This window comes from Pipistrellus kuhlii, unplaced genomic scaffold (assembly GCF_014108245.1).
Source record: "Pipistrellus kuhlii isolate mPipKuh1 unplaced genomic scaffold, mPipKuh1.p scaffold_m20_p_14, whole genome shotgun sequence".
Lineage (NCBI taxonomy): Eukaryota > Metazoa > Chordata > Mammalia > Chiroptera > Vespertilionidae > Pipistrellus > Pipistrellus kuhlii.
Window position 1 is genome coordinate 30,601,725 of NW_023425449.1, and position 27,794 is coordinate 30,629,518.

General features: G+C 39.9%; 1 pseudogene; it reads right to left on the minus strand.

The window, feature by feature from the left end:
• Positions 1-539: 539 nt before the first annotated feature.
• On the minus strand, positions 540-24,661 carry LOC118718576 (annotated as a pseudogene).
• Between the last annotated feature and the right edge of the window lie 3,133 nt (positions 24,662-27,794).

Below are 27,794 nucleotides of genomic sequence, written 5' to 3' on the forward strand. Positions count from 1 at the left end.
TTGCTCACCAGAGTGGGGGTGGAGGGATGAAAAAGACACCTCTCTGTGGAGAAAAGAAGCATTCTTTTGGAATGTTTCAAAATCATGGGCCCTTAAAGCTATTCAAGGAGAGGAAAACAGGTACTATCTCCTCATTCTTTACTATAAGATTCCAATTGGGGCTGCTGGGTCAGAGATGAACATTTCTAAATACTTCAGAAAAGTCCATAGAAGTGTTAAAAGACTGTTAAGCAAAAGAATGTCTGTCTTTCTGCATCCACGAGTAGTAATGCTCATCAGACTTTCCTAATAACACAAAGGCAAAGGCAAGTCCATAACTTGACCAGATGTCAAAGGAATGGGAGGTAGACTATTAGGTCACCCTTAGTCAGAGCTTCTTCTGGCTTTTTCCTATATACTGTGCACCAATATGAGTCAGGTGGACCTTTGTGAGAGAAGTGTTTGGTGGCCAGGACCTCTTTGGGGTATTTCTTTTTAAACAGAATACATGGTAGATAAGGGAGTAAAGGAGGTAATTACAGGGAAGCTACTCTTTCAGTTCAGAAGGAGTTGATGAAGCCCACACATGCATTCAGGAAGACCATAGGATTCTCTAACTGTGGGTAGTGGCTAATGTGGTCATTCAGAATCAACACTGTGGAACTTGGCAGTTTTTCCTATATAGCTTCAAAAACTTCAGATAGGAATTCACTGGATTCAAAGGCCCGCAGATAAAATGAATTGGCATAGCTACAGAGCAGAGAGCTCCCACCCAACGTCTTTAAACCTCTTCCTCTGATTGATGTACTGCAAAAGACTAAGTTCCCATCATTGCTGTATATCACTGTCCACATATCCCACAGCTCACTCTCAGAGGGTCAGATATCAGCCCAAAGACTGGGATGAGACTGCTACAGAATACAGAGAAGTTCATCAATAGTGTGAGGATGGGTGACAGCATGCCTTTGAGAAGCTTTTGGAGAAGGAAAAGATGATAAGTCTCAAGAAATATACCTCCATTTGACAGACAGAGACTCCTTATGGTAAGCCAATCAGGTTGATTCTGTTTGAATCTATTTTAATATAATTTTTACATGACACAGGAGCCTTTATAAGAAAATGAAGACCTGAAGAAGTAACTTTATTGCAGATTTGATGAAAACTTGAAAGTTGTGTGAAAATATAATAGGACAAAATGTATGAGCTAAAGGTATAAACTAGGAGAAACTTAGCAAGGCCAGTTCATTTGTATTCCTCTTGGCATTTCTCCATCTTCAGAGATGATAAGTCTACTTTTTTCCTCCAAGTATAGGGAAAACACCCCTCACATGAGGGTCTTATGACCTACTACAAGGTAGAGGGAGAAATCAGAGTCCTTCCTACGCCTGCCATTTCTCAAATTTCCTCAGCTTAAAAGAGTCAATATGCCAAGGCTCCATATTTTGGGGTCTCATGTCTCATGTCCCACCATATTTAAAAGGATATTTATTTCAAAACTGTTCATAATAGTAAGAGCTTGAAGGGGGAAGGAGCCATAAAACTAAGTACTATTGATAGAAGAATGGTTTTAGTAATTATATACTATTACTAAATTATAGTAATTATAGTAAATTATAGTAATCCATACTATGGAATACTACACAATTACTAAAAAGAATAAAGTGGCCCTAGCAAGTATGGCTCACTGGATAGAGTGTCAGCCTGGGGACTGAAGGATCCTGGGTTCTATTCTGGTCAAGGGCATATACCTCAGTTGCCTGGGCCCTGGTTGGGGCACATGCAGGAGACAACCAATCAATGTGTTTCTCTCACATCATTATGTCTCACTATCTTTCCCTCTCTCTTCCACTTTCTCTAAAAATCAATGGAAAAATATCCTCCAGTAAGGATGAAGAAGAAGAAGAAGAAGAAGAAGAAGAAGAAGAAGAAGAAGAAGAAGAAGAGGAGGAGGAGGAGGAGGAAGAAGAGGAGGAAGAAGAAGAGGAAGAAGAAGAAGAAGAAAGTGGATCAACGATACTGGAATAAAAAAATCTCTAAAATAATATCCAGTGAAAAAGAGCAAGTCACAGATGCTTCTTTGCAAAGCAAAATAAGATAAAATAACCACTATATTAGCATATGTGTGTATATACATACACATATGCATGCAAAACAGCAGTGAAATGACTAAAAAATTGTTATTAATTATGAAGAGGGGAATGTATGTATGTGTGTGCATGTGTGTGTTGGATGATAGCAGGTGTTAGGGGGTAAAACATATTTTATTCTACATCCTTTTTATTGCTTGAGTCTTTTAAAAAAATGCAGTTATGCACTGCTTGTATAATAATATAAAATTTCATAAATAATAATATTTAAAAATCAAAATTTTTATCTTCTTTTGGGAAAAACACAATAGCATAAAAAGTCTTGGGACATGCCTTAATGGCATGACTCAGTGATTGTGCATCAACCTATGAACTAGGAGGTCACAGTTCGATTAGCAGTCATGGCACATGCCTGGGTTGTTGGCTGGATCCCTAAGTGTAGGGCATGCAGGCCAATCAATGAGTCTCTGTCATCACTGATGTTTCTATCTCTCTCTCCCTCTTCCTTCCTCTCTGAAATCAATAAAAATATACATATTTTAAAAATCTTAGAACATATCAGTTCTGCCTCTTAAATTCTCTTGGACCATTATTCCTTATCTATAAAACAAGGACTTTGGCTACATTGTCTAACTTCTCTGTCCATTTTAAAGTTCTATGAGCTTATAAAATACAAATTTTCACTTTGTTATTTTTGTATTTTTATTTATTTTTGTTTGGAAAAGTCAAGGTAAGGGCTGCCCTCTTCGGCAAGGTACCCTCAGAACCCCAACCTTTTGGAGAATCTTCCTTACAGACAGTCGAACCAAGTACCATGCTTCCCCACAATCACCCACCAAATGAGAGAAAATATTTGCAATCATATATCTGATAAGGGATTAATATCCAAAATATATAATTAATTCACACAACTTAAAAGCAAATAAATAAATAAAATGATTTAAAATGGACAGGGGATCTGAATAAAGAAGACATAAACAACAGATACATGAAGAGGTGCTCAATATCACTGGTCATCAGGGAAATGAAAATCAAAACCATAATGAGATATGACTTCGTACCTGTTAGAATGGCTATTATAAAAAGATGTGATAATTAATGCCATGGAAGATGTGAAGAAGAGGAGACCCTTGTGAACTGTTGGTGGGAATATAAATTGGTGCAGCCACTATGGAAAACAATATGGCAGTTCCTTAAAAAAAAAAAAAACACAAAAAAAAACCAGAACTAGAATATAACCCAGCAATTCCACTTTCAAGTATTTATGCAAAGAAAATTAAAACACTAAATTAAAAAGGTATATGCACTTCTGTGTTCATAGCAGCATTATTTATAATAGCCAAGAAATAGAAACAACCGAAGTGTCATTGATAGATAAGTAAATAAAATATCATATATATCACATATACACTGAGTGGCCAGATTATTATGATCCCTGAATACATAATAATCTGGCCACTCAGTGTATATCCTATATAATAAAAGGCTAATATGCAAATTGTCCCCTTGACCAGGAGTTAGACCAGCATGTTGGCTGGCCAACCACCCTTGTCCCCTCCCCCTGGCCAGGCTGGCTGGACCCCACCCATGCATGAATTCATGTACTGTGCCTCTATCTATCTATCTATCTATCTATCTATCTATCTATCTATCTATTTATACACACACACACACACACACACACACACACACACACACACTGAGTGGCCAGATTGTTATGTGTTCAGAGATCATAATAATCTGGCACTCAGTGTACATAAATAATGGAATATTATTCAGCCTTAAAAAGTAATGAAATCTTGCCATTTGCAACTTGAATAGTCCTTGAAGAAATTATACTATCAATAAGTAAAATAAGTCAGAGTAAAACAAATACTGCATAATATCACTTATATTTGTTCATTTCCCAGTGGCTTTCGGGTCCTACTCTATCCCTGCAGTGGAGCCAGAGAAAAGGCAGGTTAGGGCAAGTAAAAATGCTCTAAGCCTTGAGAGCCCTCCAGAGGTAGGCAGGTTGCTTCTGGGGGGGAAAAAGATGGGGGTTAGGGGGGACGGAGAAAGGACCCAATCATAATCTACACAATTTCCCAGGATATTAGTGCTACATGACTATACAAAATGGGAATTCGCTCTGGTGGTGTTGCTCTGGAAGTATTCTAAAGACAGAGTTTTTCTTGCTGTGATGTTTGTAATGATTACAAACATCAGTTAGTCTACCCAGTTTAAGCAGTTTTCCTTAACAATGCCTTTGTTTTTGCTTTTAAGCGCACATCTCCATAGGGCAGTCAAGTATTACTTGTCAAGAACAGAGACAACACTATGAAGATTCCCAAATAATTAGACATAAATGCCAAACATTTTCTAAAAACCACAGATATTAGATACCAATCCTTCCTCTCAAAGACACAGCCCAGCTTACAAGATATACCAAAAAATTATTGCAATAGTATAGCTTGAAAGCATTTGCTTAGAGGTATGAAACATGGAGGACATTTAGCTACTGTTTTATATTTCACCTCTGCTATGAGTAACATGGTCGAGTCTAGTTTTAGTTAAATCCTTGTCGAACTGTCTTGTCCTATCATGGAGGGTTTAAGATGGATGGAACTCATTGACCACATAAGAAATAGGGATTCATCTGTTCATGACAGTTAATTTCTAGTACTATTGCTTTGAGGACACATTTGGTATTTACTTAATGTAATGCTTATTAAATAAAAATCAATGTTAATTAACTTGAAGTGTTATCTAATTTCTTAATTGGTATTGTGATATTGTGATTAGTAATAAGAAATATACATTTGGTCTTCAACCCATTTTTTTTGGCTCACAACTCTGAAGAAACCCTTTGGAAATCACTAAGTGATAAGAGCAACAATCATATCTTTTGTTATGATAATCAATGAACTTTGGCCCTAACCCAAGGATAGGAGCTGATTGTCAATTGGAACTTTCATTCCCACCCCCTGATTTCTGGTAATGAAGCATCAATAAAAAACAAAACAACAACAACAACAAAAGGACAGCTCACTGGTGCTTTTTCAGAGAGCCACCTTGCCAGTCCCAAGCTCCATGAGGACAAAAGCTCTTTGTTGGGGACCTAGCCCTATGTATTTCTTCATCTGGCTGCTGATTCATATCCTTTAATATTCTTTGTAATAAATTAGTAATCTAGCGCATAAATGGGTTTTCCTGAGTTCTGTGAGCCATTCTAGCAAATTAATCAAACCCAAGGAAGGAGTCATAGGAACCTCTGATTTATGGTCAGAAGTACAGGTAACAACCAGGACTTGTGACTGGTCTCTGAAGTGGACTGAGCCCTTTACGTATGGAATCTGATTCTATCTATGGGAAGAGAGTGTCAGATTTTAGTGTCTGAGAATTGCTTATTGGTGTGGGGAAACTACCACATACATGCACATTAAAATTGGTACCAGAACCTCTTTAGTATTAATGCTGGTTTTCAGTAACAAATGCTTTGGAGTGAAAAACACTTAACTTAGGTAATATTTACCAAGTTTCCCCCAATGTGTTTAGTTTTCATTTGTGTGACAAGTTTCACCCCTCAAAGTGCTTCCTCCTTCTTGGTTCTTTTTAAACACACATTAAAATCTGTGTGTATATTAATTTCTGCTAGAATTACAGGCATCTCCTCCCTCAATGTCTTCTCCCCGAAGGACTAAAAACGCCTCTTGAGTGGCTATAGATATTATTATAAACACTTAATTACTAACTATGCCATAGTTAAAGTCCATCTGGTCTATACTCTCCATGCCAAAAGCAAATTCTTTCAAGCAGTGCATTTTTACCATTAACTTTACAGTGTGGCTTTCGAATATCAATCAATTCTTTAAGAAATGCAAATGTTCTTTTCCCTTAAATCAGCAGTAGCCTTGGGAAATATATATATATGTATAATTCCTTCCTGGCTGTGCACATTCTGTAACAATAATGAAAGCTGGACTCCAGCTTGCTATTGGAAGCCATTTAACTTTCTGCTTTCCTCTTGGTGCAGCCAGGAAGACAGTGAAAGTGTCATTATGCAGGCTGTTCACAGGATTAATTTTTTTTTAAATATTGGGGGAAACTTGGTAAATTCTCACAAGGTGAAATTTACTTGCCCCATTTTATGATGTAGAAACCAAGGCTCAGGAAGGTTAAGAAACCTGCTTGACATCACACAGCTAATATGCAGAGCAGTGGGATTAAAGCTGAGATGTACTTCACCCTGAAGCACACAATCTTTTCTCTGCTTCTTCAGTCCTGCTGCTACTGGAAGCCTTGTCCTAGAACCTCTGTCTGTCCTGTCTGCACTGTCCCCAGGAGGGATGTGTTTTTGAAGAGGACCCTTACCCAGCACGTTGAGGCTGGAATCCAGTGCACCTTTGTCCCTCATGAATCAGTCAGCAGTGGAGACTAGCATTAGCCCCATGGCAGGCAGGGACAGCACTGTCCTTTATGCTGCTTGTGAGAGAAGCGAAGTTGTAATCTATGCATAAGCAAGTAAAATATTTTACTGTCTGTATTTTGAACTGGCCTAATGTCTATATCATTTTGTCTGTAGTCTTGTTTTTCTTCGTCCTTTCTCGACTTTTTCTAATTTGTATTTTACAAACGTTTGTTAGATATCTTAAAGCATATTGCTAAAAAAAAAAAAAAAAAAAGTCTGCAAACATGCACCACCAGGGGTTCACTTGAATGCTTTGGAAAATTCAAGTAAGAACTACTTTCCCCTTTCCCCTCCCTCTCCTTCACACAGAAGTTCTGTAACATGAGGCAGAAATCCTGCATCCCAGCCCAAATCCCAGCTGAGGGTCATGTCAGTAACATAAAAGAAACACATACCTCCACAACTAAGCTTCAGCACACTGCCTCGCCTTGCCCCAAGTAATGAATGAGCGATCACCCTAGATACAGGCTCCAGACAAATCAGAGACAGTAAAGAAACAGAGGCTTAGAAGCCCAAGCTTATAAAACAGCACAACTCAGGCAGGATGACAAAATCAATGACGAGGATGAGAGGAGTCTTAAAAGGAGATCTGGGGTGCCTGCTCACAAGGCCACTGCTACCTGACGGTACCACCAGCACCCCCAACGCAGGAGAGGGTGGAACAGGAAAGCCTTGTACCAGTGCTCTGTCCCAGGAAAGGCCAGGAAATGAGATTTAGGCAGTGTTTTCAAAGTGATGAGAAGGAAGAGTCTACCTTAAATCTTGTTGGCTTTTCGAGGCCTCATGTCACTAGTTTCAGGCTAAACCTGAAATTCTGCTGGCTTTCCATGGCAGTCTCACCATCCAAATGTACTTTTTCTTCATTTTTCACTGGTTTAAGTTGCCTCTTCCCACTGGGACGTGAGTGCCATGAGAAGGGAAGACCTTGTCCCATTAGTTCATCAAGTTCTCATTGTGTCCAGGCCCTAATTTCACACTGCACATGCTGCTCTCTCCACTCTAAGGAGCCCCATGTCACAGAAGGAACTGGCCCAGCACCACATTGTCTATGTATGGCATTGAGACCCGTAGCAACCTATCTCCACATCCTAAAGTGTTCTCTCCGTAAATATTTGTGGCAGAAAGGCAAGATGCAAGAAAAGGCACAAGGAAGAGATTGTATGGTTTTCCCCTACTTCTACAGTCCCTCATGATCCTGTCTTCCTCTGCAAAACTCCAGGAATTCTCTCACCTGGCCAAGATTCAGTGAGGTCAAAGCAGAGAATGATGAGTCCCCAGGAACGTGGATCGTGTTCTTCCTGCTCATTGGAGTGTGGGTCAAGTCACCGAGTATAAGGCACAGCATTTGGCTTGGAGCCAGCCATCAATAAATAAACTTGAATATGGATGAAGATGGATGGAGGCAATCCAGTCTCTATGATTCCTGACAGCGCTGTGCATGATGGTGACTCTCGGAGCATTGCAGCAGTCCTCTAACTTAAAGAGGTGCCTGAATCTCCCCGAGAGCTTCTTAAAAATATGGATTCCTGGACCTCACCCTGCAGATTCTGTACTTCCAGGTTAGGGAGCAGATGCAAAGCCAGGTTAGGGAGTCATGGGATCCAATATGAAGGGTTACTACTGGTGATTAGAATCCACATGATGAATTCCTCCCTTATTGTCAATAATGCAACCACTCTCTGTGCTGTATGAAGCTTTGTGGTAGGTACCTGGTAAATGTTACTTGATATTTAAGTAATAAAGCCTTCCCCTTTATCCTCCTGAGCATCTTCTAACTAGGAATCCAGTTCCTGCCTCTTATTGTGAATAGTTGGCTTACACTGAGTTTAATATAATTCACCAGGGCCTGAAAGTGAGTCTTAAAAGAGCTGGTTTGGGAAAAGGTGAGATATGAATGTAGAGAAATCAAATACTAAGCATGATCTTCCAACAGAGAGTTGAAAACAATACAGCGGTCTTTCCAGCAAAGAAGATACTATTAACAATACCGAGATATAATAAAAAGTACAACTACAAAGTACTTTTCCTTCAGAGAGATCCAAGTATTTTACTGTGTCATCTCACTCTAATCCTCCACAGTCTGATCTGATGGAAACCCTGGCTGACACTAAGGTGAGGAAACTGAGGCACAGAGAAAGTAAGCAGAATAAAGCTGCCTGTACAATTCACTATGAAGAGTCAGACTCCACATGAGGACTCCTTTCAAAGCCCAGGATTCTTTCCACCAACATCTCAAAATGACCAAGATGAAGTGCAGCATAGATCAGTGAGACCAGAAAAATGGGGAATTTGGATTAAGAGTTCTTAGGCTCATACTAGCAGATGAACTCAGATCTCTAAAATGGGTCAGCCCTGGGTCAGCAGGATTAAGTAGCCAGCTGTGGTCCATCGAGTGCGAACTCAGATCCCAATCAGGGCCCCAGCCATAGAGCAGGAAGGAAGGAGTGGGGCCTCTTCAGGTTGCAACACAGTCCCTCTGAGCACAGGAAGAAGTAGGGAGTGTCCCAGAGGGACCTGTAAGCCATCCTCAGCCCTGTCTTCCTCTCCACACTTTTCACAGGTGACTGTGTCCACATCAGGCAAGAGCCTGGTCAGAGTCTCCTCACATTTATCCAGGGCCATGCAGAATTTCTCTCTTGAAATGCTTCACCAGCTCCTCAAGCCTAGCAGGCCCAGAACAGCACATCATCTTCCCCTGCAGGCAACTGTTCCATGCTTCAGTGATCTTTCTGAGCTCCACTCCTTGCAGCTCAGCCTATGTAATGCTGCCAAAGGGCAAGCTGACTGTGATGGAGCTCCCTTGTAGCTCCCATCACTTTTAGGACAAATCCCAAATTCTTGTCATTAGGTCAAGATATTCAAAACAATACCCTGTTCTCCAGATTTTTTTTTTTTAATGGCAGGAACTGGGAAATGAATACAAGGACTTGGGGATTATCAGGTGGAAAATGACGGGAAGGGCCCCTCCTGCATCAATTTCTGCCACAGCCTCATCCTTCCTGTTCCTGTGCTTCAATTGTAGCAGCAAACAGCACATGATGGCTCTGTCTCATGCCTTGGCTGGCAGCTCCCTTCCCCTTTCTCTCCGCCAAACATGTGTATTAGTTTTCTAGTTCCCACCATAACAATGTACCACAAACTGGTTAGCTTAGGACAGAAGTGTATTTTCTCACAGTTCTAGAGACCAGAAGTCTGAAGTCAAGGATAATACCAATTTTCTCATGACATTATCCCTGAGTCTGTCACTGCATTAGGGCCCACCCTAATTACCTCATTTTAACTTGATTACCTCAGAAAAGACCCCAACTCCAAATAAGGTCACATTCTGAGGTACTGGGGGTTAGGACTCCCACAAGTCTTTTTTTTTTTTTTTTTTTTTTTTTTTTTAGCGGAGGGGTCACACTTTTTAACTCATAACAGTCCTTAAAGCCACAATTTGAGTACTGCCTCCTGACTAAATTGGGCTGGGTGCCCATCCCCCTTCACTTCCCTGGGATCCTGTCTATTCCTTTTCACACTGCATTATAAAGTCCACTTGCCCTCAACCTGACCATGACTACAAGAGAAAAAAACAACACAAGACTTCCACCTCTGAAGCTCTAGATCCTACCAGTCCAGTATTGGGTAAATCGTGGCCATCAAATGTTTGTTGATTAATGAATGCAGATGATGATGAATTTTGCAAGCTGTGTGGCTGGCCTCCTTACCTGCCTTCACCACAGGATTATAAGAGAACACATGATGGTCAGCAGGCTCTAGCCTCAAGGACAGCTAGATTAGCTGCCAATTTTAGTCCATTTGTCTCATACCATCCTGGTCCCAACTGCTAGAGACATCAGCAAAGACAGGGACCCAAAGACTCCTGCCCATAATAATTCTTAAGATTCATTTGGAAGTATAAATCACAGCTGTCCTTTAACAACTGGCACACCTAAGATTGTGCCTATATTTACCCCTTCCTCTCTAGCTTTATGAATTGTGAAATGGGGTGCTGTCACCCCTGTGCAAGGCTGCTCACCCAAGGGGACTTACTGCCCCTTAAGGTAAGTGGCAGATCCAGCATTCCAGCTAGGAGTCCATATCCCTGGCTAACTCACCTTCAATGCCTTTAGGGCTTCAGAAATCAAAGTCAGAAATAAAACTTTGAATTGAATGAAACTTAATTTTGTCCTTTTACACTTCCAGCATAGAGTACATAAACTAATCTTATTGGCAAAAAAAAAGGAATCTTCGTCACTTGTCTTCCCCACTCCCTGCTGCCCCCAGTTGTTGACACAGATGGTGGGATGAGGCAAGAAGGCCACCTGGGTGGAAGCACAGAATGAAGCAGTACCAAAAAGATTAAAATAACTTTCCTGTGCCCAAGTACAGCTCCAGCAGATTGGACCCTGTGGGGATCCTTGCACAGGCTCATTGTAACAGCTGTGACTTGAGTTCCTGTCCCTACACTTTCTACAGACTTTGCAAAAATGACACAGGTACCTGCATGCCTCACAGGGAGTGCAGTAACACAGCTCACATCAGGCAAGCAGAGACAAAAATATGTTATGGACTCCTACAGAAGTCACTCTTGTGCCAAGGCAAGAACTCAAGCTGGATGAAAGTCCAGGGCTCCAGTCACAAGAGTTTTCAGGAACTGGGTATGTATATGAAGAGAGGAAGCTGAGAAGGGCCCTCACTGACCCCATAAACAGAACCAAACACATGGATTTTCTTCATTTTAATTCACTTCTAATTATATGGATAAAACAAGTGTGGGCCTAAGAACATTTATAACATTGGACTTCTGACATTTAATGAAAGTATCGTTAACTCTGCCAGAGGAGCTGGAGGCACTAAGGAAGAAGAGCCTTCATACCTGTCCACTGCTTGAACCTCTACGGTGGCTCTCATTACCTTTGGGTAGAAGTCCCAGCCTCTTGGATGGTTATGAGGCCTGCATAGCATGGCTCCTGCTCCAGCCCCAGGCTGTACCAGGCCTGAACTCCTAGGCTTCTCTAGATTCTTTAACACACCTAGCTCTCCTGTCTCCAAAATAGATGTGCTCTGTTTCCACACCCACACCTCCTTACCAGATGGCATCTGCTCATCCTTCACCTCTCCACTTACTCACCCCCTCCTTCTGAAGCCATCTCGGCTGCTAGAGTTGCAGATCAGTATATTTCCTAAGTTGTCTCCTAATATTTCTACATACAATTGAAGCACTCATGCTGATGGAAACTACTTATTACTAGTCAGAAAGCTCCTGGGAGGTAGATCTAGATCATTATATCATTACTGTACATCAGGTAGACAATATTGTATTGAAAAAAATGAACTCATAAATGAATGGAGTAAGTGAATACAGGGATGAAGCTTGATTTATTCCCTCTGCCCCTGAGAGGAGTCTTCTATCTGCTCTAAAAATAGACCCCTGTGGTCTTGTTGACAGAGTCTGTCCAAGCAAGGAGTGCCAAACCAGGGACCTATTCAGATTCTTTGAATTTTGACTGTGACCCATTAAAAATATAATCCATAAACTTGGGACAAGGCTTCATCCATCAGACACCAAAGGCCAAGACTGCCATCATCAATAACGGGACTGATATTGCGTTGGCACCTGGAAGTGAGAAGAGTGACGCAGGCCCACAACTCAGGGACACCAGCAGCTGCACTAGCTCTGATGGATTGCCTTTGGATGCCCAAAGAGCATGTCAGACTGAGAAGCAAAGGGGGCTTTTGTGCAACAAGATGAGAACTGTGCAGATATGAAGCTTAGCTGGTTGGGAGAAATTAATATAATGTTACTTTGTTATTTAGATGTATATTCATTTTTCATTGGGATTAAAAATATATCACATTTTTGTTATGAATAAAAACATGCTGCTAATTAACACTGACCTACTCAGGAGAAGGAAAGCCAATGTTGATTCCTTTTAATTCTAGAGTAGGGAAGTAAAGCTGCCTTTTTATTACTAAGATTAATCTGATTAGGCTAGAGAAAATTTTGGCATTTTTCTACCTTTGGAGTTGTCTAGAGAAGACTTCAAGAAAATAGCAACAACATGCCAGTGAACCTACTACAGTCGCCATCCCCATGCAAACTCTACATAGGAGGACGCACACCCAACATTCTCCCTGACCCTTAGACTCCTGGGCTACTCCTACATGTAGCCCAGGGAAGACACTTTTCAGGTTTCTCACCCAGTTCTCAACAATCTCCCTTCTCTGGAAAATGTCTCTTGCCAAGCTCGGCATTCCAGGCATATCTGTCCCCTGCGACCCACCCTCCCGAATGTGAGTGACCTAAGTTGGGCCAGAGTTGAAAATTTTGAATCAGGGCTAAGAGTGTACAGTTTCAATCTGGGCTGGCCCCTTGAACAGAGGAGATATAAATACCCAGGGGCTTTGAGAACAGCCCTTTTCAGCCAAGTGGACAGAGTAGAAGAGAAAGCCAATGTGAAGAAAAGAAGCAGGAAGCAGCTGCAGCAGTAACAGAGATACAAGAGGGACTTCCTGGGTTCCCTAACCTAAACCTTCACTGCTCTCTTCCTCCAACACTTTCCTTCTGACCCTGGACCCTGCCCATTGCAAATTACTAGACCCTCTTAGACTTCATGGAGTTCTCCCTCCACCTGACTTACCCTCCTTGACTGGATTGAAAGATGGATTAGAATGGTGCTGATTTTGATACCACCTCATGTTTATCTCCCCAGATAATGATTCTAAGAACACATTGCTTTCCCAGCACCTACATGTGCTCAACATATATTTATTGAATAGTATTGTTATCCCTTTCCTGAGGGCCTCTCTGTGGAAGTTGCTCATTCACTTGCTTCCCACACACCATAAAGACATCTTCCTGCTCTCAACTGCTGCTTCAGACATCACTCCTCCTCCCTTATAAAAACAAAAAGCACAAAAAAAAAACCACAGCAATAACTATTTTTCTCTGAGGTTTGTGAAATCACAATGATGCACCCATCTCGACCCCATTCCTCAAATCAAGTTCTCTCCATTCTAACATGGACCCTCATTAGTCCATAATCTGATTTCTAATTTCTCCTTAGGATTCCACAGAATCCATTTCAGGGTAATATTTGAGAAGAGCTATTTTTCAGTTACTCTAAACAAAGAACAAAGAGAACACTGTTTTAGTTGAAACATGAAGAATTTCACTTAATATTTTGCCTTTGGGGGCAGGGGGAAAGGAACATTTGTAATAACATGAACAATAAAAATTTATTTTAAAAAATAAATAAATAAAAATAAAATTTAAAAAAAAATTTGCCTTTGGCTTTCTGATATTCCTTCCCTGGAATTTTTTTAAGAAGGGTATTTTTATCTTTCTGAGATGCTTTTTAACCACTAAACTTGAATGCAGAGATGGAGCTGATGGTCATTTAAGGACTCTTCATCTTTAAGATGTTGGGCATTCAAAAGGTTCAAGAGGAAAGTGTACTTTGTCATTTTATAGGCAATTCAGTTTTAGCAAACATTTCTAAAACCCCAGACAGGTATTTCTCATACAGATGAGATCCTAAAAGCTTTCTCACCCATTTAAACCTATTGTTTGATTTTCTCTCCAAGTTATTGGGTACTGTCCACCCTTCCTCCAACTGTGTGACCTGTTTCCTTCTGTTCTTTCTTTCTATTCATGTTCCTGAGAACTCCCACTGTTCTCTGAAATAAGGGGGGAGGGGGGAGCTGTTTCCCACATAAATCATATAATCCCTTAAAAAAAAAGAATTATTAACCACTGCATCTTGATCAAATTCCATTGTGGGAAATTATATTTTGCCTCCCTACACTTTCTTCTGTCATTTTAATTAAAAGTACTCTTTAATATTTCACTCAAAATAAAACTTGTGGCAGAGAGGTCTGCCTCAGAGGAATCTGCCTTTTCCAGCACGGAGAAAACAACATTTCAGAGATGTATGACTAATACTCCTGGGGCAGGAGCTGAGTACATTGGGATCCTTTAGGAGTAAAGGTACCTCCAATGGATCAAATTGATTTTTATTTTATGCCTGCAGTAGACAATCCCATAAGACTGATATTTCCCTCCAGCATTTCGCAGCATCTAAGATTTAGAATCAAGACAAGTGCTGCCTGGTAATATTGGGTGGATGACGCATTACACAGAGCTGACCCTGTGACATCATGTTGTCTTGTTCTCAGTTAGAGCAACCCGATGTGCCTGTCCTACAGAAACAGCTCTGTGAGTCACTGCATGATATATTGTCAGGAAATGCAAAATGATGCTCTTTTTAAAACTCATGATTTAAAAAAAAAATGAGGCTTCTGGCTATGGAATGTAGAGTGAAAAAAAAGTAAACTCTCGGGAAAGGCAGGTTCTCATTTTGGTTTTTCCTTTCATTATTGTTTAAGTGGAGAATCCAGCAAGGGATTGTATTATAAGTAAGCATTGCAAGTGGTTATTGCCTCAAAAATAAAGATTATTTTCCACCAACCAGAATTTTCCATTATGAACAGCTATGCTACTTCACATCCCAAGAAGTTTTTTATCATAAAAAGTAACTTAAGATCTATGTGTGCTGATTACAACAAGCTAAATAAGCTCCACTTGTATTTGAAGATCTTTTAATACAAAACAATCTTGATACATACAAACAGGGCAAATTGGAAAAATGATAGAATAAAATGAAATACTAAGGATAATCTACTAAAGAGAAAATTAAAATTTAGTCTTATACACAACTTCCAAACAAACAAGCAAAAACAAACAAACAAACACCAGGTGCTAGACTCCAAACAGTGGGGATTCAAATACTTTGCTTCTTCTATCTCTACCTTCCAAATTTCCAGAAATAAAAGAATTGGTAAGCCAAATAGCAAATGAACAAAAATAACAGGAAAAGACAGAAACATCAGAGATTAATCAAGCCAAGATGCTAACAAGGACAGAATCTATTTCTAGCAAGGCTGACCTTTCCAACCCAGTACATAGTACTTCTCATTCTGGGACTTTAAGACACTGGGACAGCTGGACAAATTAGCAAGAGCCTAGATACCCATAGCTGAAAAGGAATCAGGCACAGAGTATATGCTAAATACTCTCCCTTACTTCAAAACCACCAACCTCATGTTAAAAATGTTGTTAATGGGGGCAGCATCATTTTAGGCTTTGGATGCTAGAGGCTTGACTTGGACCACTGTCTATTAAATCCCAAGGAGGTCTGCCCCATGAAGATAGCACTGTGGGTTCCATGGAGGAGGGATCACTCTGGGGCAGTCACTTCAATAGGCAAAGAAACCCTAACACCACTATTGAATTTGGAGGTCAGCCAAATATGCAGAATCTGAAGGACCATCCAGGTCCATTCACTCTACATCCCCAAGAGAATTTTATTTTCTCTCTGCCTCATGCAATTTGTCTAATGGGAGTCATTCAAGTCCTCTTTGGGTCTGGGGCTGAGAATTCAGTGGGACTTCCAGAGATACTTCAGTGTTACAGGTGCATACTTGCCTAATAGTGCATTCATTCCCTTTGGCTTCACAGCTGGAGCATGGGATGCAGAGGTGGGAAACTGAGAGTCAACTTTGCTGTTTTCCCAATGTTAGTCAGGCCCAGTCATGGAAAACCTCACTATGGGTCCCAAATGGGATCAAAGTCAATGTTCCAGACAAAAGAGTAATGATTACAACTATAAAACTAAAAGTTGTCAAAACTTCAGAGAAATTATGTTCATCCAAGAACTTAGAAATAAAGGCAATAGGATGGCTTAAAATAAATACTCAAGAAAGAGAAAAAGAAACCCAAAGCATCTGAGACTAGATGGCTCCCAGGTTTGTGGGTTTGACCATAGCTTCCTTGAAAGTAACTGCTATTTTTAAAAGACCAACTCAGCCCTAACCGGTTTGGCTCAGTGGATAGAGCATTGGCCTGCAGACTGAACAGGGTCCTGGGTTCGATTCCGGTCAAGGGCATGTACCCTGGTGCGGGCACATCCCCAGTGGGGGATGTGCAGGAGGCAGATGATCAATGTTTCTCTCTCATTGATGTTTCTAACTCTCTATCCCTATCCCTTCCTCTCTGTAAAAAATAAATTAAACATATTTTTAAAAAAATAAAAGACCAACTCAATTAGAACAAAGATGGGTCAGTTGTGTAAGCTCTTATGGTTCCTACCTATTGATGTTACAAAAAAAATAACTTAATAGTTGCATAGACAGAAACTACAAAACTTTTCTAGAGAGGTTGTGGCATTCTACATTCTCACAAGCAATATATCAGTGATTTAGTTTATCTGCATATTTGTTAACATTTGGTATTATAGTATATATGTATATATAGTGAGCCATTCTGATAGATATGTAATGATATCACATTATAGCTTTAATTTGCATTCCCTTAATGCAAGCATGTCAAACTCAAAGGCTAACATGGTTTATGTGGGCCACACAAAAAAAAACCTTCAATTTCATAGAAACTTAGGTTTATTTCTATAGAGACATGCTGAATACAAAGGGCTAAAGTAAATGAGTAATTATTAACATAAAATAATAGAAAGTTCTAATAAAAATTAATATTTTATTGAACATTAACATACCAGACACTGAATAATTGCACAAATTAATAACTGTAACACAAATAAACCTATTTTTCTTGTTCTCTGAAAGTGAAATATTTCCTGTTGCACACACCACACAAGTCAGTACAAGATTAATGACATGGCAATTGGCTGCTAAAATATTCCCTGCTAGGATTAGTAGAGAGAAATGGTGCATCTGCACATAAGGCACATAAGGGAAATGAATGCAATATGATGATAGCAACCAGTCATTAGCGAATGTTGTAATTTGTTATTAATAACTAGAGGCCCAGTGCATGAAATTCATAAGCAGGGGAGACCTTAGGCTGGCCCGCACACTCTCCAATCTGGGATTTCTCTCTCAATCCTGAACCACTTGCTCCTAAGCGCTCACCTGCCTGCCTGCCTGATGCCTCTAACTGCTCTCCCCTCCTGGCCTGATCCCCCTGTCTATCTGCACTCCCCTCTTGGCCTGATCCCCTTACCTGCTCTCTCCTTCTGGCCTCAACCTCCTAACTGCCCATCACTCTCCCTTCTTCCCCACACCTTCAGACCCTGGCACAGGAGTGATGAGAGCTCTCCACCAAGGCCCACCCCTATCCTGATGTTCCCCTCTGGGTCAGGTGGCACCTTGAGCCTGCACATGCCTGTGCTGGGGGCAGAAGTCCCTCCTCGTCCCTGCCCACCAGATCATGCTTGTGTGTGCCTTTGTTGGAATGACCCTCACCTACGAGGCAGCGTGACATTAGCTCTAGGCAGGCCTGCAGATGCCTATACTAGGGGTGGAAGTTGCTGCCCCATCCTCACCCACTATCTCCTGTGTGAGCTCCTGTGTAGCCTGTTGACGGGTCATGACTGGGACACTGTTAGGACCAATTAGCATATTATCTCTTTATATATAGAGAGAGATTATGTATAACAGAATATTGTAAAAATTAAGTTACAAAACTTTTATTAAAACATTTTGTCAGAAGCCAGTTCTAGCATGTCATAATTGCAAGAATTTCATCAAAAGTTGATGGAACTTGGGGACTCAACAGGGGCTGAGTCACATATGTTATTGCCTGTTGAGAATGGCTAAAGACATTTTCCCCAAACCTGAAAAGGATGCATTAAATTGATTGTTTACAGACAACTCAGGGCATCTTAAACTACATGTTATTGCCTCCCACTGGCCAAACACCTGAACAGCCCCATTTTGACAATGTACTCTATAGATGAAACCCTATCCTTTGATGTGTATATCTTCATCTTGCCTTAGGGCAAGATGCGTTAATAAAAGCAAGGGTTCCTGAGACAAGGAGAACTTGGTTTCTTCAGCCAGGCTCATCTTATCACCTCCCTCCCTCCCCCATATGCCTTTCAAAATTATGTTTCATCTCTGGACTCTTATTTAATCTACACATAGCTCCTTCTCCAGATTCCTGAACGCTTTTAGATGCCGGATCAAGATCCACCAGCATTAAATGACACCCACTGTCCAGCATTAACGTTTCTTACGTACCATTATATTGGCTGGGCCACAGAAATATTTGTTGTGGGCCACAAAAAAATTTGACATGTTTGCCTTAATGGGTAATGATGCTAACCATTTTTTTCATGTCTTAATTGCCATATGTATCAGGTATATCCTTCTAAAAGTTTTATAAATTTGCATTCTAAATTTAAGTTCATGCTCCATTTTGAGTTAAATTTTGTATTTGAAAAACAACAAAAACAAATAAGTTTTTTATCTGCAGGGTCTTTAGTGACACTCCCTGTGTCATTGCTACTATTAGCTATTTGCATCTTCTTTGCTTTTTCTTCATTAATCTTGTTGGGCATTTACAAATTTCATTGATCTTTTCAAAGAACGAGATTTTTATTCCATTGGTTTTCTCTATTTTTGTTTTTAATTTCTTCAATCTCTGTTCTTATCTTTATTATTTCCTCCTTTATTCTTGCTTTGGATTTATTTTGCTCTTCTTTTTCTAGGTTCTTGGGGTGAGATGCTAGATTATTGAGACCTTTCCTCTTTCTGAAGAAAGCATTTAATGCTATACTAGAGGCCAAGTGCACAAAATTCTTACACTGAGAGGGTGATCCCCTCGGCCCGGCCTGCACCTTCTCACAGTCTGGGACCCCTTGAGAGATGTCTGCCTGCTGGTTAGGCTTCATACCCCCAGCAGGCAGATACCCCTCTCACAGTCTGGGATCCCTCTTGCAGTTTAGCACCCTTTACTCCTTATCGCCTGCCTGCTCGCTGCTACTTACCACTCAGCTCGCTGCTCCTCAGTGCTTCCTCAGAGGCAGGAGAAGCTCCCACCACCACTGCTGCACTAGCCAGCTGTGAGCCTGGCTTCCGGCTGAGCAGGACCCCCACTGTGGGAGCACACTGACCACCAGGGGGAAGCTCCTGCATTAAGTATCTGTCCCCTGATGGTCAGTGTGCATCATAGTGACCAGTTGTTCCACTGTTTGGTTGATTGCATATTAGGGTTTTATTATTCTATATATATTAAAGAGCTAATATGCAAATGGTCATCATGCCCTTACACCATCTCACCATAAAGGCTCAGACACTCAACATTGGGGAGAGAGGTATGGGGACCAGCCAGGCATAAATGAGCTCACAAGAGAGGAATGGGAACCAGCCAGGCTGCAGCCAGGGAGATAGTCAAGGTGCCAGCCCCACTGTCCCAGGCACCAGTGGCTGCACCTACACCTGCGACCTGGGAGAAGGACAAGCCACAGACCCTGTGGTCCCGGGTGCCTGCAGCTGTGGCCTGGGCGAAGTTGCCCACTCATGGTCCCCTGTGGCTGCGGCTGGCTCGGTGAAGCCAACCTAGGTCCTGGGTGCCTTCGGCCAGCCAGAGGGAGAAAAGTCTGGGTCTCAGATGTGGGGCGAGGCAGAGGTGGTTAGGGGCGATCAGGCCAGCAGGGAGCAGTTAGGGGCGATCAGGCAGGCATATTGTTAATAAATGTTTATATCTGTGGAAAGTTATAGGTAAAGCAATTCTCAGATAAATTGTGCAACAATTACAAGCATTTACTAGCAGATAGCACGAAAGCAACAGTGCTCTGACCACACCTTGCACAAAAAATATATAATCAAGAAAAACAGCCGAAACCGGTTTGGCTCAGCGGTAGAGCTTGGTCTGCGGACTGAAAGGTCCCGGGCTCAATTCCGGTCAAGGGCATGTACGTTGGTTGCGGGCACATCCCCGGTAGAGGATGTGCAAGAGGCAGCTGGTCGATGTTTCTCTCTCATCGACGTTTCTAGCTCTCTATCTCTCTCCCTTCCTCTCTGTAAAAAATCAATAAAATATATATATTTAAAAAAAAAAAGAAAAACACAAATTATACAGGCAAAATTCAGTTAACCTCTCAGACAGCCTCAAGGTACCAGAATCTTCAAAATTGTGGGAACGCAAGATCATATCATATTGAAGCCTCAGGCACCAACCCCACATGTGAAGGGAAATGTACTTCCTAGCCTCATACTTTTTCACAAAGAGCTGGAAAGTGTCTCTAAAATATATGGAAAAATCCATATTTTTTAAATGATGGTAATTTCAGCAACGAAAAAAAAAAACTATTTCTAAAAGTCATTGCACAAAAGAGCAAGCCATTAATTTCAGCAATAAGAACCCATTTATAACATTAGGACAATGTCTAGTCCCATTTTGATCACAGATAAAGATAGCTGGAAGGGTTGAAGGGCTGTCTGTATGGTTAAATATCAACTACCATCCCTAGAAACATGCATGCAGCCTAGGTTTACTGATTGCCCAAATTTGAGTAGACTCTAAGTAATTTAGGCACACCCACTTACATGTCTATACTGAATTATTTAAAACAAGAGTTATTGGACACATAATGCACACATTTAAAAAAATAACTTACTCTACCTATTTTAAACAATGCACTTGAAAGAAACAGCATAGTCGCATGTTATTGTGACTCATTAAAAATTTTGAAGCATGTTACTATTATACATTAAAAATTTTGAAGCATGTTTCTATTATATTTTTTTGCTATTGCAAAAACTTAATAGCTTGTTTCTGTCCCTTTTCTCATGCTTTATGAAAACATCTACTAATATCACTCTTCACATTATAGAGAATGTCAATTCAATTGCTGAGATTAAATAACAGGAGGAAGAATAGGAAGAAGGCAAAAGTATGGACAAAGCATTTTAAAGTTTTTCCAGAAATGGAGCAGTTGGTAGCCTCCTTTTGTTATAGAGACACCTCTTGTAAGATTCTGAAAGTCTCTGTGAACTTCTGAAAGCCATTGCTTTTCTGAAGTTTGTATTAGAGTTGAGGAACAGCATTCTTTAGAAAGTTTGTTTTCAGATTCTTTTTTAAAAACTTCTATTCTGGGGGAGATAAGAGATCAACCAAAGGACTTATATACATGCATATAAGTACAACCAATGGACACAAAACTCTGGGGAGGGAGGCTATGTATGGGAGGGGGGAGCAATGTTAAAATATGTACACAGATAATAATTTAATTTAAAAAATTAAAAAAACACTTCTATTCTGGTAGGACAGAGGGATTGTTAAAGCCCACCCATCCACTTATCACTACACAGTCCCCTCTCCAGAAGGATGGCTCTCAAAATGTGGACCCCATTCCAGACTTACTGAGTCAGAATCTAAAATTAAGGTCCAAAATCAGCATATATAGCAACCTCACCGATTACTTTGGAGATCAACACCTTTGTGCCTTGTGGAACATGAATTAAAATCACTGTATTACAAAGTTAGTTTAATAGTTAACACAACAGAGAGAAAATCAGGTCTTATGTGGAATATTAAGTGGAAACAACAACCAAAGCTTCAATCACAGAGAAGAATTAAAGAGCAGCCAGCACAGGTTGACCTGGGCACACCCAAGACCAAACCCAGGCCAAGTGACTTCCTATCACTTCTGTTTCACTGAGCTATGAGGGGAATGGTAATAGAGGAAAAAGTAGGAGATTTGTTTCCCTTTCAAACTTATTTCTTTAGAAATAAACTTTTTCTAAAAATAGCAATTTATTGAAATATTTTAGGTCATATTGAAACATCTTTCTGTGCAAAAGTGACATTTAATGAAAAATATACAGGTCAAAGAATGTCATTAATAAAAGGCATTCTTTCTCAAGTTGCACCAATGATTTAAATTTTAACTAATTAGCTAACATCAATTTTCAAGGGGACATGAAGATATGAGTTTGGAGGAAGTGTGCTTTATAAAGTCAAATATATAGAGAATAAACAAATACCTATGCTGTCAAAACACAGAACAAAACAAAGCAGTGTACCTGACAGATCATCAAAGCCTTAAAAGATGTCTACAGTTCCAGACATCTCTAGATGCCATATATTTTGGCACATTTATTTTATACATAAAGAAGATACAGGGTAATAAGAAATTTTCCCAGAACCTGGTGTGTCTGCCATTTTGCCATTCACATTCTGTTGTACTAAATTTAGGCTTTATAAGGGATATTTCAAATACTAACAACTGAGATGTCACCTGTTAGGCATAACTTGAGGATATAAATCATACATGCATCCTGTTCCTAATTAAGGAGGAAAATTGTCGTATGTCATTGGAGACAACATAACAGACAGCTGCTCTGTGATGGCAATTTTTGCATAAATAAAAATGTTTCTTAGGAAATACTTATGAGGATAAGTCAAAGTTATATATATTGTTACCCAGGGGGCTGAGGACAGTCACCAATGATACATCTATAAAACAAAAAACAAAAATTGCTACATAAAATTTTTACTTTCAAGTTATTCCAGTGGCATGCATATATATATATATATATATATATATATATATATATATATATATATATATGCATGCCACTGGAATAACTTGAAAGTATATATATATATATATATATATATATATATATATCAAAAAAGAGGGCTTGGAATTCAGGAGGAAAATTGGAAAGGGAATTCAAGCTCCAGAGTTGCTATCTAGAAGAGATTTTGGGGTAGGAATCTTATTGGTATGAAGAAAGGCATCTTGTCTTGAAACTATAGTCAAACAGTCTTGGGTTCAAGTCCTAATTATTCCACTTAATACCTTTGTAATCATTGATGATGAATCACATAACTTTCTTGATCTTTCATTTGTGAAAGAAGAATTAAAGAATATAAATGGATAGATAGCATGACAATGAGAATTACATGAATAAATATATGCAAATTATTTGGGTCTAAAGTCTTTGGGTTCCCCAGTAAATAAATTCATTCATCTTTAGCCCATCTGTGAGGAAGAAATTAAGCATTTGGTTGGCAGCATGGATTAGCTTCCATAGAATCAAGTTGTTACCCAATATAGCACAGGGTTCTAACAACAAAAAGAGCAAAAGTCAAGCCTGAATCCTTTAACACATTTTTTTCCTACTATTAGTCACAACCCATTAGTGGGATGTATGTCAATCTAGAGTGTTGTGATTAGCCACTTTTAAGTGAAATGGAAGGGATTACATTTGTGTTCAAATGAGGTAGAGGTAAATTTCATGAAACTCTTATTTTGGTTTCATACGTACATATATGTTATATAGGTACTGAATTATAATGTAAAATGTATTTCTCATTGTGGGTCAAGGTAAAATTTTGAAAACTACTTATTTAGAGTAAACCAGTTTTCAAAGTCCCAGCCCAAAGGCCCACAGCACAGTGATTCAGATTTTGAGGGAAGTGGGATAGAACTCATTAGAAACAATATGAGTGCAGGAACCCCAGTAATTGCTAGAATAGGTTTGAGGTGTCCACACTCCTTATATCTATCAATAGTATGTAGTGAGCCAGGCTCACTTATCACAGGCACAGGAGACCCTAGCTACCAGAGAGATTTGGTTTCCATGATGCTGGGTGTTAGCAGCTTCCTTTATATTCCCTAGAGCAGTATTTCCCAAACTTTTTACATATGTGTACCCCTTCTATAATTTTTGTAATGCTGAGTACCCCTCATACTCATGAGAACATAGAATTAGGCGCAGCTAAGCACGGCGCAGTGCATATCCTCACCAAACTCTGCTGCAACGCATACCCCCACCAAACCCTTCCCGTACCCCTGGGGGTACGCGTACCACACTTTGGGAAACACTGCCCTAGAGAAACATTGGTCCCCTCTACTGGACACCTCTTGCTCTGTGGTATTCCTCTCCTAGGACCTATTTTCCTATCTCCCTCCTGTCATACACACCTCTTGAGGCTGAGCCCTGTTATCATTCTTCCCTATATCATCTCATTCAAAATTCTGTGGACTCAACTGTACCTCGTTATAGTCCATCGCCAGTTCCCACACTCCACCTTCCCCTTACCTCACATCTCATCATCTTGTCCAAAATGGAGTTGATTTTCCACGGCTCCACTCATAGAATCAGAACAGATGAAACACCGTTCTGACATGAAAACCTCTCAATATTTACCGTGTCTCTAAATTTGATTAGCTTACCTTGTATCTTCAATCACCAGAATAGACAACAGAGATGAAGCATCACCAGAAACCTTCTTCCTGGGTTTCAGGTCCCAAAATATTGCCACCAGGAGCAGATGATGTCCCTCTGTTTGTAGTAGCTCCCAGTTTATATTTTCCCACAAGGATCCCATGTATGATTGTCAGGGGCCTTTGTTGAGGTATCCATAGTCTGCATCTACCAGTGTTCTGTGGGAAATTACCTTGATGCCATTGTGGGTAATCAGAATGTCAAAAATACTAGCAGGAAGTCATAGAATAGTTTGTTAAAGACCCATTTATAACACATAGAAAGAAGGGAAGTGATACCATGATAAGTTAACACACTTAAGAGAGTGCAGACAGAGTGAAAAGGCCTCACTGCTTAAATCCTGGAATAGTGGAATAGCAGTGTACATCTGTGTTCTCTCTCTCTCTCTCTCTCTCTCTCTCTCTCTCTCTCTCTCTCACACACACACACACACACACACACACACACACACACACACAGCTTTCCTAATGATGACATGTTTGCAAAAATCAGAATTGAGATTTGTACAAGGGAGTCCCATAAATGGAAGGTACCCAGAGCCCACCACACATTTGTTTCATTGGAGAGATATAGGGACAAGTATCTCTAGTCATACCTATAACTCACTTCATAGCTAATAAATAGCCATGAGTTTATTTGTGTTTCTTGGACAGGGGGCACTTGTGGTCAGAATGACTATGAATTAGGGTGTCATAAATTTTATGTGCTCATTTAGTAAACAGAATACCTTGTGCCTTTTTAATATTTAGTATATCTTATATCCCACACATTTTTAGTTTATAGTGAATATTTGGCACTCAGGACCTCATGAATATTTGGTATATTTTGGTCTTTTTATTTCTTCCCATCTCTGTTTGACACGAACATGCTCTATTTACTAACTGCTTATCTAGGCCTTAAAATGTTTCACCTATGTTTTACAAATTTATTTATCTTCTATAACAGAATTGAATATTTCAAAAGCAAGGAATAACAACTACATTATTTCAATTGCCAATTTAGTAATCCTATAAAAGAAAGAAATTTAAGCCAGGATAACTATTGATATGGGGAATCAGCCTGGCTTTCAGAGCAGACTGCCAGGGTTTAAACTACTATGGGGTGTGTGTCTTTATTCAAGTCACTTATCCTCCCTTCCTTTAGTTTATTCAATTGTAAACAGGATGATAATGGTACCTTTTGCATATGATTACTGTGAAGATCAAGTAAAATAATCTAAGTAAAGTACTTAGAACAATGCTGGGCACATAGTAAATGCTATATAAGCAATACTACTATAATTTCCCATAGACCCTCATACAAGAGCACAAGAACATCTCTTTTTTCATCTAAGCCATCATCTAAACTTTATGCCTATCTGAGGTCTGGAATCTACTTCCATCCCTTCCAGGGAAATTAGAATGGTGCTTGCCTTATCTCAGATTATGTTGACAAGGCAAAACAAATGTAAATACGACATGATTGTAATATAATGGGGCCAGTCCAATGAGAGGGCAAAGTTTAAATATTATAATCTCTAGTTCACTCACCAATCCTCTCTCATGTGAACTGCAGCAATTTACTATCATTTTACCTTTCTTTTAACTCTCAACTCCTATTCTCTATAGAACTTATTTTACAGAGCTATCTGCCTGTGGTTTTCTCTTCTTCTCCTGCCCTGTGCAATTCAAAGCACTCTAGCTAGCTTCTGTACAAATGCATTGGTCACCATGCTTTTGGAAAGTTCCATCCATTCTCCACATTTAGCCAAGAATGAATCACCTGGTGTCTTAAACCAGAGTTCACATATCTAAGCCCCATTTGTCAAAACCATCTGCATAGCCAGCCATTTCCGTCTTTCTCTATCATCCAAGTCCCATCCAAATGCACAAATGATGAGTAATGATAATAGCCATCATTTGCCAAATATCTGCTATGTGCCAAGGAATATACTCAGGGTTTTCCACTCTTGATCTCTAAGCTGGTTCCATAAGCATTATTGTTAACACCGACAGGCTTTCCTGTGAGGTGTCTCTCATATACCCAGAGACAGGAAATATCAAAATGCATTCAGAGTTCAACTTAAAATCAATACTATAATAGATCAGGAATATGCTGCCACCTTAAATACCCAGAGGGCAAGTAGTTGCATTATTGACCCAAACCAGCTAGAATGTATAAAGTTATCTAAAGAAAGAATGTGCCATAAGAACTGTAGAATACAGAAGTCAACCACTAGTCGGTTGACCCAGGTATCATTCTCAACTGCTACTCCCTTATCACTTTCCACTATATAAGATGAAATACCAAATACTTGTTATTTTCCTAGCCTTCACTACAGGTGGAGTGGTGGGGATGGGTGTGTAAGGAGGCCATAATTTTAGCAGTGAAAAATAAATAAAAGTCTACTGGAGGGTTCTACAGTAGTTTTTGTTTTCATAATAAAAGGTATAGGTAAGAATGACATCACAACTCACTCCCATCTCTTACTGCCTTATATGAGAGATATAATGACTATAGCCAAAAGGGACATGGGCATTTAGATTCAGATAGATCTGAGTTCAAACCTCAATTTTTCCACTCACTGAAGGTGTGGTATTGTGCTAACTCCTTAACATACTTCATCTATAAAATCATTTTAAAATAGCTGTAGATGTTCCAATGGGAAGGGAATGATTCATCACCATAGTCAAATGCTTGAGTCCTCAGCGGATATGATGTCTCTAAGTGACAGCTCCATGAAATTGCCAAATTTTAATCAGAAAGCTCTATCTACTGTTGCTACTCTCTGGATGTTTCTTCATCTCTTGCTGATTTCCTTAGCCCTGTCCATATCTCTGGGAAAATGTTCATTCATTAAACTCTTCAATAGACCTTTACAGTGGGCCAACAATTTCCTGCTAAATTCTCAACAGATGTAACTAGTGATCAAATATATTTGTCTGTGGTGACTTCACTCTGGCAAAGAGTAACAAATTCAATCAGACCTCAGAGATCCAAGCCTTCTTCCTTGTGTGCCTGTTGTTGAGTCCCAAGTTACAAAGAAAGTACCCTGGTCTTCCTACTGAAACTATCATCCATCTGTCTCACCTTCACACAAACATAACCAGCCAGCCATCTCACCCAACAAAAGAAAAGAAAATAGCACCCAGGAGTGTCAATAGCTGAATTAAACACTCAGAGGAATAATGAAAAAGCAGGAAGGACAGATACACTTTAAATTCCATCCAGTTTCATGTTATATCCCTAAAGCCTGC